General features: G+C 46.4%; 1 long non-coding RNA gene across 2 annotated transcripts; it reads left to right on the forward strand.

The window, feature by feature from the left end:
* Positions 1 to 1,530: 1,530 nt before the first annotated feature.
* On the forward strand, positions 1,531 to 8,623 carry LOC123328519. 2 transcript variants are annotated; one of them, XR_006543399.2, is made up of 4 exons: positions 1,531 to 1,904; positions 2,444 to 2,554; positions 7,085 to 7,216; positions 8,337 to 8,623. It is a non-coding gene; the product is annotated as an uncharacterized LOC123328519 (long non-coding RNA). The 2 variants fall into 2 exon arrangements; XR_006543398.2 differs by lacking the exon at positions 2,444 to 2,554.
* Positions 8,624 to 10,550: the final 1,927 nt, after the last annotated feature.

Consider the following 10,550-nt stretch of genomic DNA (forward strand, 5'->3'; position numbering starts at 1 on the left):
AGTCAGACACATGATTTTGCAACTAAATCATCAAGGTGGGGGGCACATGTCTGCCTCTGGTATGGAGGGAGACTTAAATAACTTTGGTGAAATTTCAGAGAAAAACACATTGGCCCCAAATTGCTCTGTTTAAAAGAACCTGCTTCAATACCATGAAATCTAATACCTAAACCAACTAGATATTTAGTTGATGCAAGATATATTATCAAATGTTTTGGTGAAAAGGACTTCAATTAAATACTACTGACAATGGAATTCAAGTGAAACTAATTATCTTTACAAAGCTTAGATGCGCATTTTTTTCTGGGTCAGCTCTTTTTCCTTCATCAAAATTCCTATGATGGCAAACATGTGAAGATACCCATAAAGAAGATTCAGTCATTCATACTCTGCTCTGCATGTCTCATTACTTCCAACAAGGCAACCCTCTCACTTCCTCAAGCCCATTAGATGCTCAAACACTCAGGAGATTACTTAAACATCAATGATTAAAGGTATGCAGGTTATGCTTTGCAGATAAGCCATCTTCCTGCCTGTAGAAGCAGGAGGATTTAAAGTTTGTTCATTGATAGAATCAACTCCAGATCAAAAAAGAATGACAAATTCTTTAGAATGTAAAACAGTCACTTCCAGGACTACTCTTTTTCTGTTGTTGTTTAAATGTTACTCTATTTTTTTTTTATTTTTTTTTTTTTGGCTGAGGGTTATGGGATCTTAGTTCTCAGACCAGGACCTGCGTCCCTTGCATTGGGAGTGTGGGGTCTTAACCACTGCACCACCAGGGAAGTCCCCCAGGACTACTCTTTTAAGCTCGCAAATGTACTGTCAAAGGGAGCACTCTCATTCAAGGAAGTTACGTGTCTTTTGGTAAATGCCATGGAGCTGACTGTCCTCTGAATCCGTTATCAGGATGAAAAAGGCAGAGATGAAGGAGGAGAAAGAGACCGTCTGGTGAAGATTAGTCCCTTAAACAACTATTTTGCCCCTTCCAGTGCCGAAACGTTGACCAGACTCATTTCCTTGGGCTTCTTATCCACTGACCCTTCCTGTCCTGTGATGAAACAGCTGGAGGGCCACAGGCTCGGTCACCCTTGGTCATTCCTCTTTAGGACCACTGGTTGTCCATGGTGCGATCAGAGTTTGAAGGAATTGGCTGGAGAGTAGCTGAGCTTGGCTGCCAGGAGCTGGGAAGTCTGTGCAGAAAGGACCCGGCCAGACTTGTTAGGAGCTGTATTAGGAGGGCTGATCCCGCCAGGCTGGGGAGCTTATTCTGGTATCCGGCGGGGCACAGGTCAAGAAACAAGGGTGTCATGGGAGGAGAGCTTGGATGTGTGGGTGGGGCTCCACATACTCCTCTTCTCCAGGACCAGCTCAGGAGAGAAAAACACAAGAGGACTCATGGTGAAGATCAGTGAATAAATAAACTCAGCCAACCTTGAATCTCGTCATCAAGGTAGTGGTTGGGAGCCAAGAGACAAAAACCCACAAAACAACCAAAGCAGAGACTCAAGAGGAGAAAAGTGGGGACAGGACTATAATCAGTAAATAAACATGGGTGGCAGGGTCATCAAAGCTCCAGCTGGGGGTGAACCAAAGCAGTGCTGCAAACACGGTGACCTTCACCGCTGCCAACAGAGCCCAAATGTGGTGGGTGAGGGTGGGAGGGTGAGGGTGGAGAGCGGGCTTCAGCCAGGCTCTTGTTATTACCGGGACTTACTGTAGAAACCGTAGTGCACTTCCACCATGAAGATTCTACTACAAACACACACACACACCCAAAAAGCCCAAAACAACAACAAAAATCTCAACAAGAGACCTCTTTATGGGATGGAAATGAAACCTACAGACTGTGCTAGCAAGTGGACATGGCCTGTGAGAGATGCTCCTCCCATGAGTCTTAAAAGGTATTTTAAAAAGATGTTTTAAAAAGGTTATTAAAAAAAGGAGTCTTAAAAAAGGTATTTCTTTAGAAAAATTATTATATTATTCTTATTGTCATTTTATTTATTTTTATTTTTTGGCTGTGCCACACAGCATGTGGGATCTTAGTTCCCTGACCAAGGATTGAGCCTGTGCTCTCTGCATTGGAAGCATGGAGTCCTAACCACTGAGCAACCAGGGAAGTGCCCCTCATAAGTCTTTTAAGGAATTTAAAGCAATTGTCATGTTCAGAGATGTCATTCTGCACATTTTCAAGTTTGGTTGTGCACATCACAACTTATCCACTATTGTAAAAAGGAATAAGTAAATAGAAAGTAAGTTTTAAGAATCACTGCAGCTTCCCTGGTGGCTCAAATGGTAAAGAATCCACCTGCAATACGGGAGACCTGGATTTGATCCCTGTGTTGGGAAGATTCCCTGGAGGAGGGCATGGCAACCCACTCCAGTATTCTTGCCTGGAGAATCCCATGGACAGAGGAGTCTGACGGGCTACTGTCCACAGGGTCGAAAAGAGTTGGACAAGACTGAGTGAATAAGCACACAGAGGCTTTTGTGTCTTGATTCTCCTGATGAAGACACAGGAGTCTGATCAGGAAGCCCTGAGCTGTTTCAGGTGAGACATGAGGGAGGCAGACAAAGGTGGTGTTGGGAGGGACAGAGAGATGTACACAGACCTCAGAATTCAGGACAGAGAATGGACAAGAGTTGGTGATGGGTTGTGGAGGATGGGATGGAGGGGGGGCAAGAGGGTGGATGTGCTGAAGTTGAAAGACCTGTGACTCACCCAGCAGGAGTGCCCAGTGGGTAGACAGATCTCCATGGCAGGTGTGGAGCTCGAGAGAGAGCAGGCTGGAGATGGTTCAGGGGCTGTCAGTATACAGGGGTCTCTGACTCCACATACCTGGAGAGATTCACCCAGGGAGGTGGCCTAAAGTGGGAAGGTGAGTGCCTAAGAGAGAACCTACAAAGAAACTGACATTTAAGGGCACTGTGGTGCTGTAGAAGACTCTTGAGAGTTCCTTGGATGGCAAGATCAAACCAGTCAAAGGTTTGAAAGGAAATCAACCCTGAATATTCTTTGGAAGGACTGATGCTGAAGCTGAAGCTCCAATGCTTTAGCCAGCTGACGCGAAGGGCTGACTCATTGGAAGAGACCCTGATGCTGGGAAAGATTGAGGCAGGACGAAAAGAGGGATGATAGAGGATGAGGTGGTTGGATGGCATCACAAACTCAATGGACATGAGTTTGAGCAAACTCCGGGAAATAGTGAAGGACAGAGGAGCCTGGCCTGCTAGGCCATGAGGTCACAAAGAGTTGGACATAAGTTAGCAACTGAACAACAAACCAAAGAGAAACCTAGAAATGCGATGGAGGTGAAGAGGGTTTGGCTATTTCTAAACATTTAAGTACTCCCAGAAAGGATTAGTTATTAAATTCTCATCCCTTTAGTATAAAGTGAAATATCAACTGTTCTTTTTCCTGAGAGGAAAAGGCATGAACACAGCAATCACTAAAATGGAGAAAGACCCATGGAAGGGCTGGAAGGAGAAGTCCCAGTTGTCTGCTACTCATAGTGGAACAGCGACCAACACTTTGCTCATCTGTGGCGTGGGGGCCCTCCCAATGCCTGCCCGCTCACCCCAGGGCTGTGGAGAGAAAGGGGGATATGGGAAAATCCTACCTGTGAGCTCTGATCCTCTCAGTGCTGTGTATTGTGTGTGTGTATGTGTGTGTGTGTGTGTGTCCCCCTAGGCCTGCTGTAACAAATTACCACAACTCACTGGCTTAATTTAACACACACTTGCTCTCTTACAGTTCTGGGGGCCAGAAGTCTTCAGTTAGTCTCACTGGTTCAATATCAAAGTGTGGGCAGGAACGTGCTCCCCGCAGAGGTTGCGGGGAGAGCCCGGTTCCCAGCCTTTCACAGTGCCCCGAGCTTCATGCCTTGGATTCATTGGCTCCAGGCTCAATGTTCCATCATCTAATCCATTAACATAGCATCTCACTCTGCAGTCACATCTCTGTGTGATCTTCCCTCTGAGCCCCTCTTGGAAGGACCCTTGAAGTCATACCGGGCCCACGCCGGGGATCCAGGACAGCAGGCCTCCCCCACATCTCAAGAACCCTGAGTTAATCACATAGCACTGTCTCTTTTACCAAGTAAGAGAACATTCAGAGGATGCAGAGCTTAGGACATGGGCATCTTCAGGACCATTAGTCAGGCAAACACACCATATGTGCCCTCTGGGGTGCAAGCAGGGAACTGGCCACATCTCAGGTCAAATCCAGCCCGATGTCCCCAGGCCCCTTTGTGTCCCATGTTCCCGTCTGAATGTGAGACCAGCGGTGCTCCGAGGGTGGTCCCGGGAACTGCAGTATCAGTGTGGGGGAACTCGATAGAAATGTACCATTTTGACCCCACCCCAGGCTCCTAAGATAGAAGCTCTGAGGTGTTTTAGGAGTCCTGCTGAAGGTTCAGATGCAGGCTCTTGGTAGCTCAGGTCTGAGTGGGGTCCAGAAGGAGGAGGGCAGCCAGCTTTTCAGCAAAACCACTCAGAGCTTTAAGCAGGTAACATACTAAGATCATGACATCCAGTCCTGTCATTTCATGGCAAATAGACGGGGAAAAGATGGAGACGATGATAGACTTTATTTTTTCAGCTCTAAAATCACTGCGGACAGTGACTGCAGTCATGAAATTAAAAGATGCTTGCTTCTTGGAAGGAAAACTATGACAAACCTAGACAGTGTATTAAAAAGCAGACACATCACTTTGCCAACAAAGGTTTGTCTAGTCTAAAGCTATGGTTTTTCCAATAGTCATGTACGAATGTAAGAGTTGGACCATAAAGGAGGCTGAGCGCCGAAGAATTCATGCGTTCACGTTGTGGTATTGGAGAAGACTCTTGAGAGTCCCTTGGTCTGCAAGGAGATCAAACCAGTCAATCCTAAAGGAAATCAGTCCTGAATATTCATTGGAAGGACTAATGCTGAAGCTAAAGCTCCAATACTTTGGCCACCTGATGGGAAGAGCCATCTCACTGGAAAAGACCCTGGTGCTGGGAAAAATTGAGGGCTGGAGGAGAGGAGGTGGTAGAAGATGAGATGGTTGGATGGCATCATTGATTCAGTGGACGAGTTTGAGCAAACTCTGGGAGATAGTGAAGGACAGGGAAGCCTGGCGTGCTGCAGTCCATGGGGGTTCCTATCAGTTGGACACAACTGAGCAACTGAACAGCAACAACAGATCAGAACCCGAGGGGGAGGCCCTGGTAGGGGGTTACGTTCCCAAGTGATTCTGAAGTGCACCCACTCCTCGTGCTGGGACCCTACCACGAAACTTAACCTTGTAAGGAGGAATCAGGGCTTCTAAAGCAGGGCTTCTCAAACTTGAGGAGGGTCAGAATCACTGGCAGGCTTGTTGGGACTCAGTTTCTGGCCCCCTTTCCTCCCAGTGCTGGGCCAGCAGGTCTGGGCAGACCTGGCTATGTGCATTTCTGACAAGTTCCCAGGCAATGTCCACAGAGCTGGTCAGGACCCCACTTGGAGGATCTCTGCCCCAATGTGTGAGAGCACCCCAAATACACTCCCAGCCCTAGTTAAGACTACTGAGTCTAGAAGCATTAGAAGTAAATTTATGAGATAATTCCCTCTCCCCTTTTTTGGGCAATGCCACTTGAACTTAACAATCAAAATTGTGGTAAATGTGACTTAAAGAAGATGAAAGAAATGGGGTGGAAATGGAGTTTAAGGGGGAAGAGAAGGGAGAAGGACATTGGAAACAAGTGGAGGACTTCCCTGGTGGTCTAGTGGCTAAGACTGCACTTCCAATGCAGGGGGCCTGGGTTTGATCCCTGGTCAGGGAAATAGATTCCACATGCTGCAACTAAGACCCAGAGTAGCCAAATAAATAAAGTAAATAAATTTTGTTTTTAATGGATGGGATGGAGACTTCCCTGGTGGTCTAATGGCTAAGATTCCACATTCCCAGTGCAGGGGGCTTGGGTTCGATTCCTGGTCAGGGAACTAGATCCCACATACCACAGTGAAAATCGAAGGTCCTGTGTGCCACAACTAAGACCTGGCACAGTCAAATAAATAAATAAATAAAATATTTTAAAAATATTTAAAATATACAAAATACATGTTTAAAATATATAATTATTTTTAAATATATAATAATATATTTTTAAATATATAATTATTTTAAAAATATTTTAAATATTTAAAGAATATTTTAAAAATACACAAAAACAGGTGGGATGGAGGAAGAAAACCCCAAATAATTCTAACTGGCTTCTCGAAGTGCCAACACCTTACTGTGGTGTGTGAGTGTGTGTGTGTCTGTGTGTGTGTGACAGGTCAGACACTGAAAACAGTGGATAACCCTCCAATGTTCAGGGACAGTTTTCTGAGCATAACACATTTGAGATTCCTCCTCCATGTGGTGTGGTTTGAGTGTCTTCTCTTTCAATCTCTGAATGCTATTCCACTGTCTGCATGGACCACGCTCTCTTTATCCATCTCCTACTAAAGAGCATTTTGCTTGTCCACCAGGTTTGGCAGTTATGAATAAAGTTGCTATAAACATGTGCGCACAGGTTTTGAGTTAAGTTTTCGAATCAGCAGGGTAGATACCTAGGCGTGATTGCAGGATAATGTACTGAGTTTGTCTAGCTTTGTAGAAACTGTCACTGTCTCCTAACCTGGCTGCACCATTTTGCCTCCGGCCCACCTGCCACCCCCCAGCCATGAGCGAGGATTCCTGCTGCTCCATATCCTCCCCAGAAGTTGCTACTGTCGGTGTTCTGGACCCTGATGCTGGGAAAGATTGAGGGCAGGAGGAGAAGGGGGTGACAGAGGATGAGGTTGTTGGATAGCATCACTGACTCAATGGACATGAGTTTGAGCAAACTCCAGGAGATGGTGAAGGACAGGGAAGCCTGGCCTGCTGCAGTTCATGGGGTCACAAGGAGTTGGACACAACTTAGCAACTGAACAACAACCAAAAAAGTGTGTACCAGTATTTCATTCTTTTTTTTTTTTCAATCCACATTGGAGCATGCCCAATTTGGAACATGGAGCAGTTTTTCCCTGGCCTTGGATTTTGTGTTGATTTTTAAAAATCTGTGTTTCGTCAAGGCCAGAGGGCTTAGTGGGAAGCAGCAGCCCTCAGCTCCTCAACTGAACCTGTGGAGTTTGTATGTCAACAGAAGCATCGACTCATGTAACGGGGATCTGGGGAGAGATCGGGGGAAAACAGAACACAACCAGGTAAGGTAATTATCCTCCAATTAGAAATAAAAATGAAAAAATTACCCCCCTCCTCAAAGTATTGATGGCTACATTCCAAAAAAAGAAAAAGAAAAGAAAGCGACCACAGTGGAGTGGAACATAGGCAGCTCTGGTCAGGCAGAAGAATGGCTTTAAATACCCCATCAAAATATGTACAGTTAAATAAATAGCTAAAGAGGTAAAAATCTATCAGCTTAGGAGGTGCTGGTTGAGAGTGGAGTTCTCAGTGTGTCCCCACTGCTCACAACTGTGTGCACACAGGGCCAGGAAAAGGGAGGCTAACCCCACAGGTGTGTGACCGGTCAGCACCGGGCATGCTACTGTTTGCACTGGGTCTGACTCTCATGCCTGATGACTTCCCCAGGAGCCCCGCACTGGAGGCATGAGCACTTCTATTTCAGCCCAAATCTTTCTGTTTTTCCAGTATCTCTGCCTCCTTGGCTCCCTGCTCCTGCCTCACATTTAGCACAGATCTGTTTATGCAGCTCTGCTTGTCTCAGAGGGGACTTCACAGCCAAAAAATGCTGGAACATCAGACTCCCGCCTGAAGCCGGCGCCTTCTCCTCCCATCTTCCCTCCCCTCCTCTCTCCTCCCCTCACTCTGATCCTTGACGGAATCTTTGAAAGTCCTGGAATCACACCCCACAGCTGACGCCAAGATTGCTGATCCCAGAGGAGACCTCGCTGGACCCTCTGCTGATCTAGAAAATCTCGCTGTTCTCTGGTCTATGCCCTGTATCTAATTTTAAAAGACAGCAATATTTTTCCGTTCCTAAATGATCAATTCCAGTTTTTCAAGTCCATTGACAATGATTTGGCTGATTCTCAAAATACTATGTTGTATTGTAATCGAGCAGGACGCTGTGGGACCTTCCCAGAACAGAGCCCCCACTCCACGTCCATGCCTGAGTTTTGTCTGTAGAAAAATTTTAGACAAAGAATACATTTAATCAGAGAAGTGAGAAAATGCAGAAAGGAAAACAAGCAAGACAAAATAATAATATAATAGTTTAGCCATTAAACAAAGTCAAGGACCTTTAGTATGTTATCAAGGACTACAGATAACATCCTGAGCCATGCCCTTTGAGCTGTTTTTCAGATACTGAAACCCCCACCAGGTGGGAGAAGTTAACCGTATTCTGCCTACCAGCATGGAGACCCCAGACCAGTTGGAACCAGAAGAATCATGATGCTGATTCCTGATGACCTCACCACCAGCCGGTCAGAAGAATATTCACGAGCTGATCAGATACAATCCCCGCCCCCACCTCGGCTTTAAAAACCTTTCATTTCAGCACTAGCTCCCTGGATTCCTTGCTTGGCGCCTGAAATAAACACCACGCTTTACTTCACCATAGTCAGTGTCGGCACACTGGCTTTACTGCAGCTCTGAGGTGTGGAATTTATTCGAACTGAAGGTATCAGTGGTCAGCCATGATTTAGAAAAACGTGTTACTGCTCTCTCTCCACAGAAAGGATGGGAAGTAATGATGCCATTAAGTAATAATGCCTCTGAAGCAATAAGCACAGTTAGTGCCCAGACTTTAGTCTAAGAATGAAAGTGTTAGTCGCTCAGTCATGTCCTACTCTTTACAACCCTATGGACTGTGGCCTACCAGGCTCCTCTGTCCATGGAAATCTCCTGGCAAGAATACTGGAGTGGGTTGCCATTTCCTTCTCCAGGGGATCTTCCCGACTCAGGGATCAAACCAGGTCTACCTGCACTGCAGGCAGATTCCTTACCGTCTGAGCCACTAGTCCAAGAATCCCTCTCCATTAAAACCTTGATTCCTTGGCAAAGCAGCTGATTTGGGCCTGGAGCAGGGGAAACGTGAGATGAGCCTGGAAGCCTCTCAGTTCAGCAGCTACTTGCAGGAGTTTCTCAGTTAGCATGTGAGCCCCTCCAGGAACTGACACCAAAGCTGGCCATCCTGTTCATCTCACTTCCTGTGTTCTCTGTCATAAGCTCTCATTCTGCAGAATCTGCATATTGGTATATCTTTAATTTTGAAATTTTATCCTACTTGTCAAAGCCTTCCTCACCTCATCTTCTCCTTTATGATAAATAAGGTTTTTGTTTGTTTCTGGCCACACTCTGAGGCTTTTGGGGTCTCAGTTCCCTGACCAAGGATCCAACCTGGGCCCCCAGCAGTGAGAGTGCCCCAAGTCCTAACCACTGGACCGCCAGGGAATTCTCCAATAAATAAGGCTTTTAAAAAGCCGGTCACAGTCTGCCAGAGGATGTGGGCTTAGGCTCTGAGCTTCTTTTATGTTGCGAAGCCTGCAAAGCTTCCCTGTTAAAACCCTGCGTGGATGTCCAGACCAGAGCTGACTTGGGGCAATGTGTCTTTTTGCAGCCTATCCTTCCTGTCCCAAGAGGTCCCTCTCTCCTTCTTCTCCTGGGAAGGAGCCAATGAGGAGAGAGGGCAGGTGGTGAGGGGAGCACAAGGAGCAGGAATGGAAAACACACTTTTTCCAATGAATGTTGAACCTGTGATAGAAATGCTTTTGGCAGTGCAAATTGAATTGCATTCCTGACATGGGCTGGAGGCACCTTACACGTATCAAATGCACAGAACCCAAAAACGCATCCCCCAAGATTTTCCAGCATGTTCTCAGGACACTACTCCCCCTTAAAATAAAGGAGGGGTCAGGGTCCTTTCCTCAGTATGGGTGCTTTGTTGTTGTCGCTCAGTCATATCTGACTCTTTGTGGCCTTGTGGATTGCAGGCAGCATGCCAGGCTTTCCTGTCCATTACCATCTTCTGGAGCATGCTCAAACTCATGTTCATTGAGTTGGTGATGCCATTCATCCATCTCATCCTCTGTCGTCCCCCTTTCCTCCTGCCTTCAATCTTTCCCAGCATCAATGTCTTTTCCATGGGCGCTGTATGGACATCAAACTTTATCTCCAGACCATTATTTTCCATGTGTATCTGCTCTGAGGGTTTTTCCTGCTCCCTTGGCACATTCATCTCCTTCTAATTCACATCTTATTGCCTGTCTTTGTGCTACAAGCGTTGTCAGGTGCTGTAAGCATTCTGGGGCCCTTGCCGGCTCCCCGGGGTTCCAGGCAGTGGTTACAGCTTTTGTTTTCAGTCCGATGTGATTCAGGATCATGAACAGCTAGCTCATGGCCAGGAAGCTCCTTGCCAGTAGCTCCTAATTTACTGAGTTTGTGCAAACACTGTGACTTGGAAGTGAAGTAAAACCACTGACTTTCTCCCTGCTCTTTCTGGGTCCTCTGCGTCACTGAGCAGCTGAATCAACACTGAGGAGGGCTGTTCCTATCCCCCGAGGCCTGGCAAGGACC

The sequence above is a fragment of the Bubalus bubalis genome, chromosome 12 (genome assembly GCF_019923935.1).
Source record: "Bubalus bubalis isolate 160015118507 breed Murrah chromosome 12, NDDB_SH_1, whole genome shotgun sequence".
NCBI classification, from domain to species: Eukaryota; Metazoa; Chordata; class Mammalia; order Artiodactyla; family Bovidae; genus Bubalus; species Bubalus bubalis.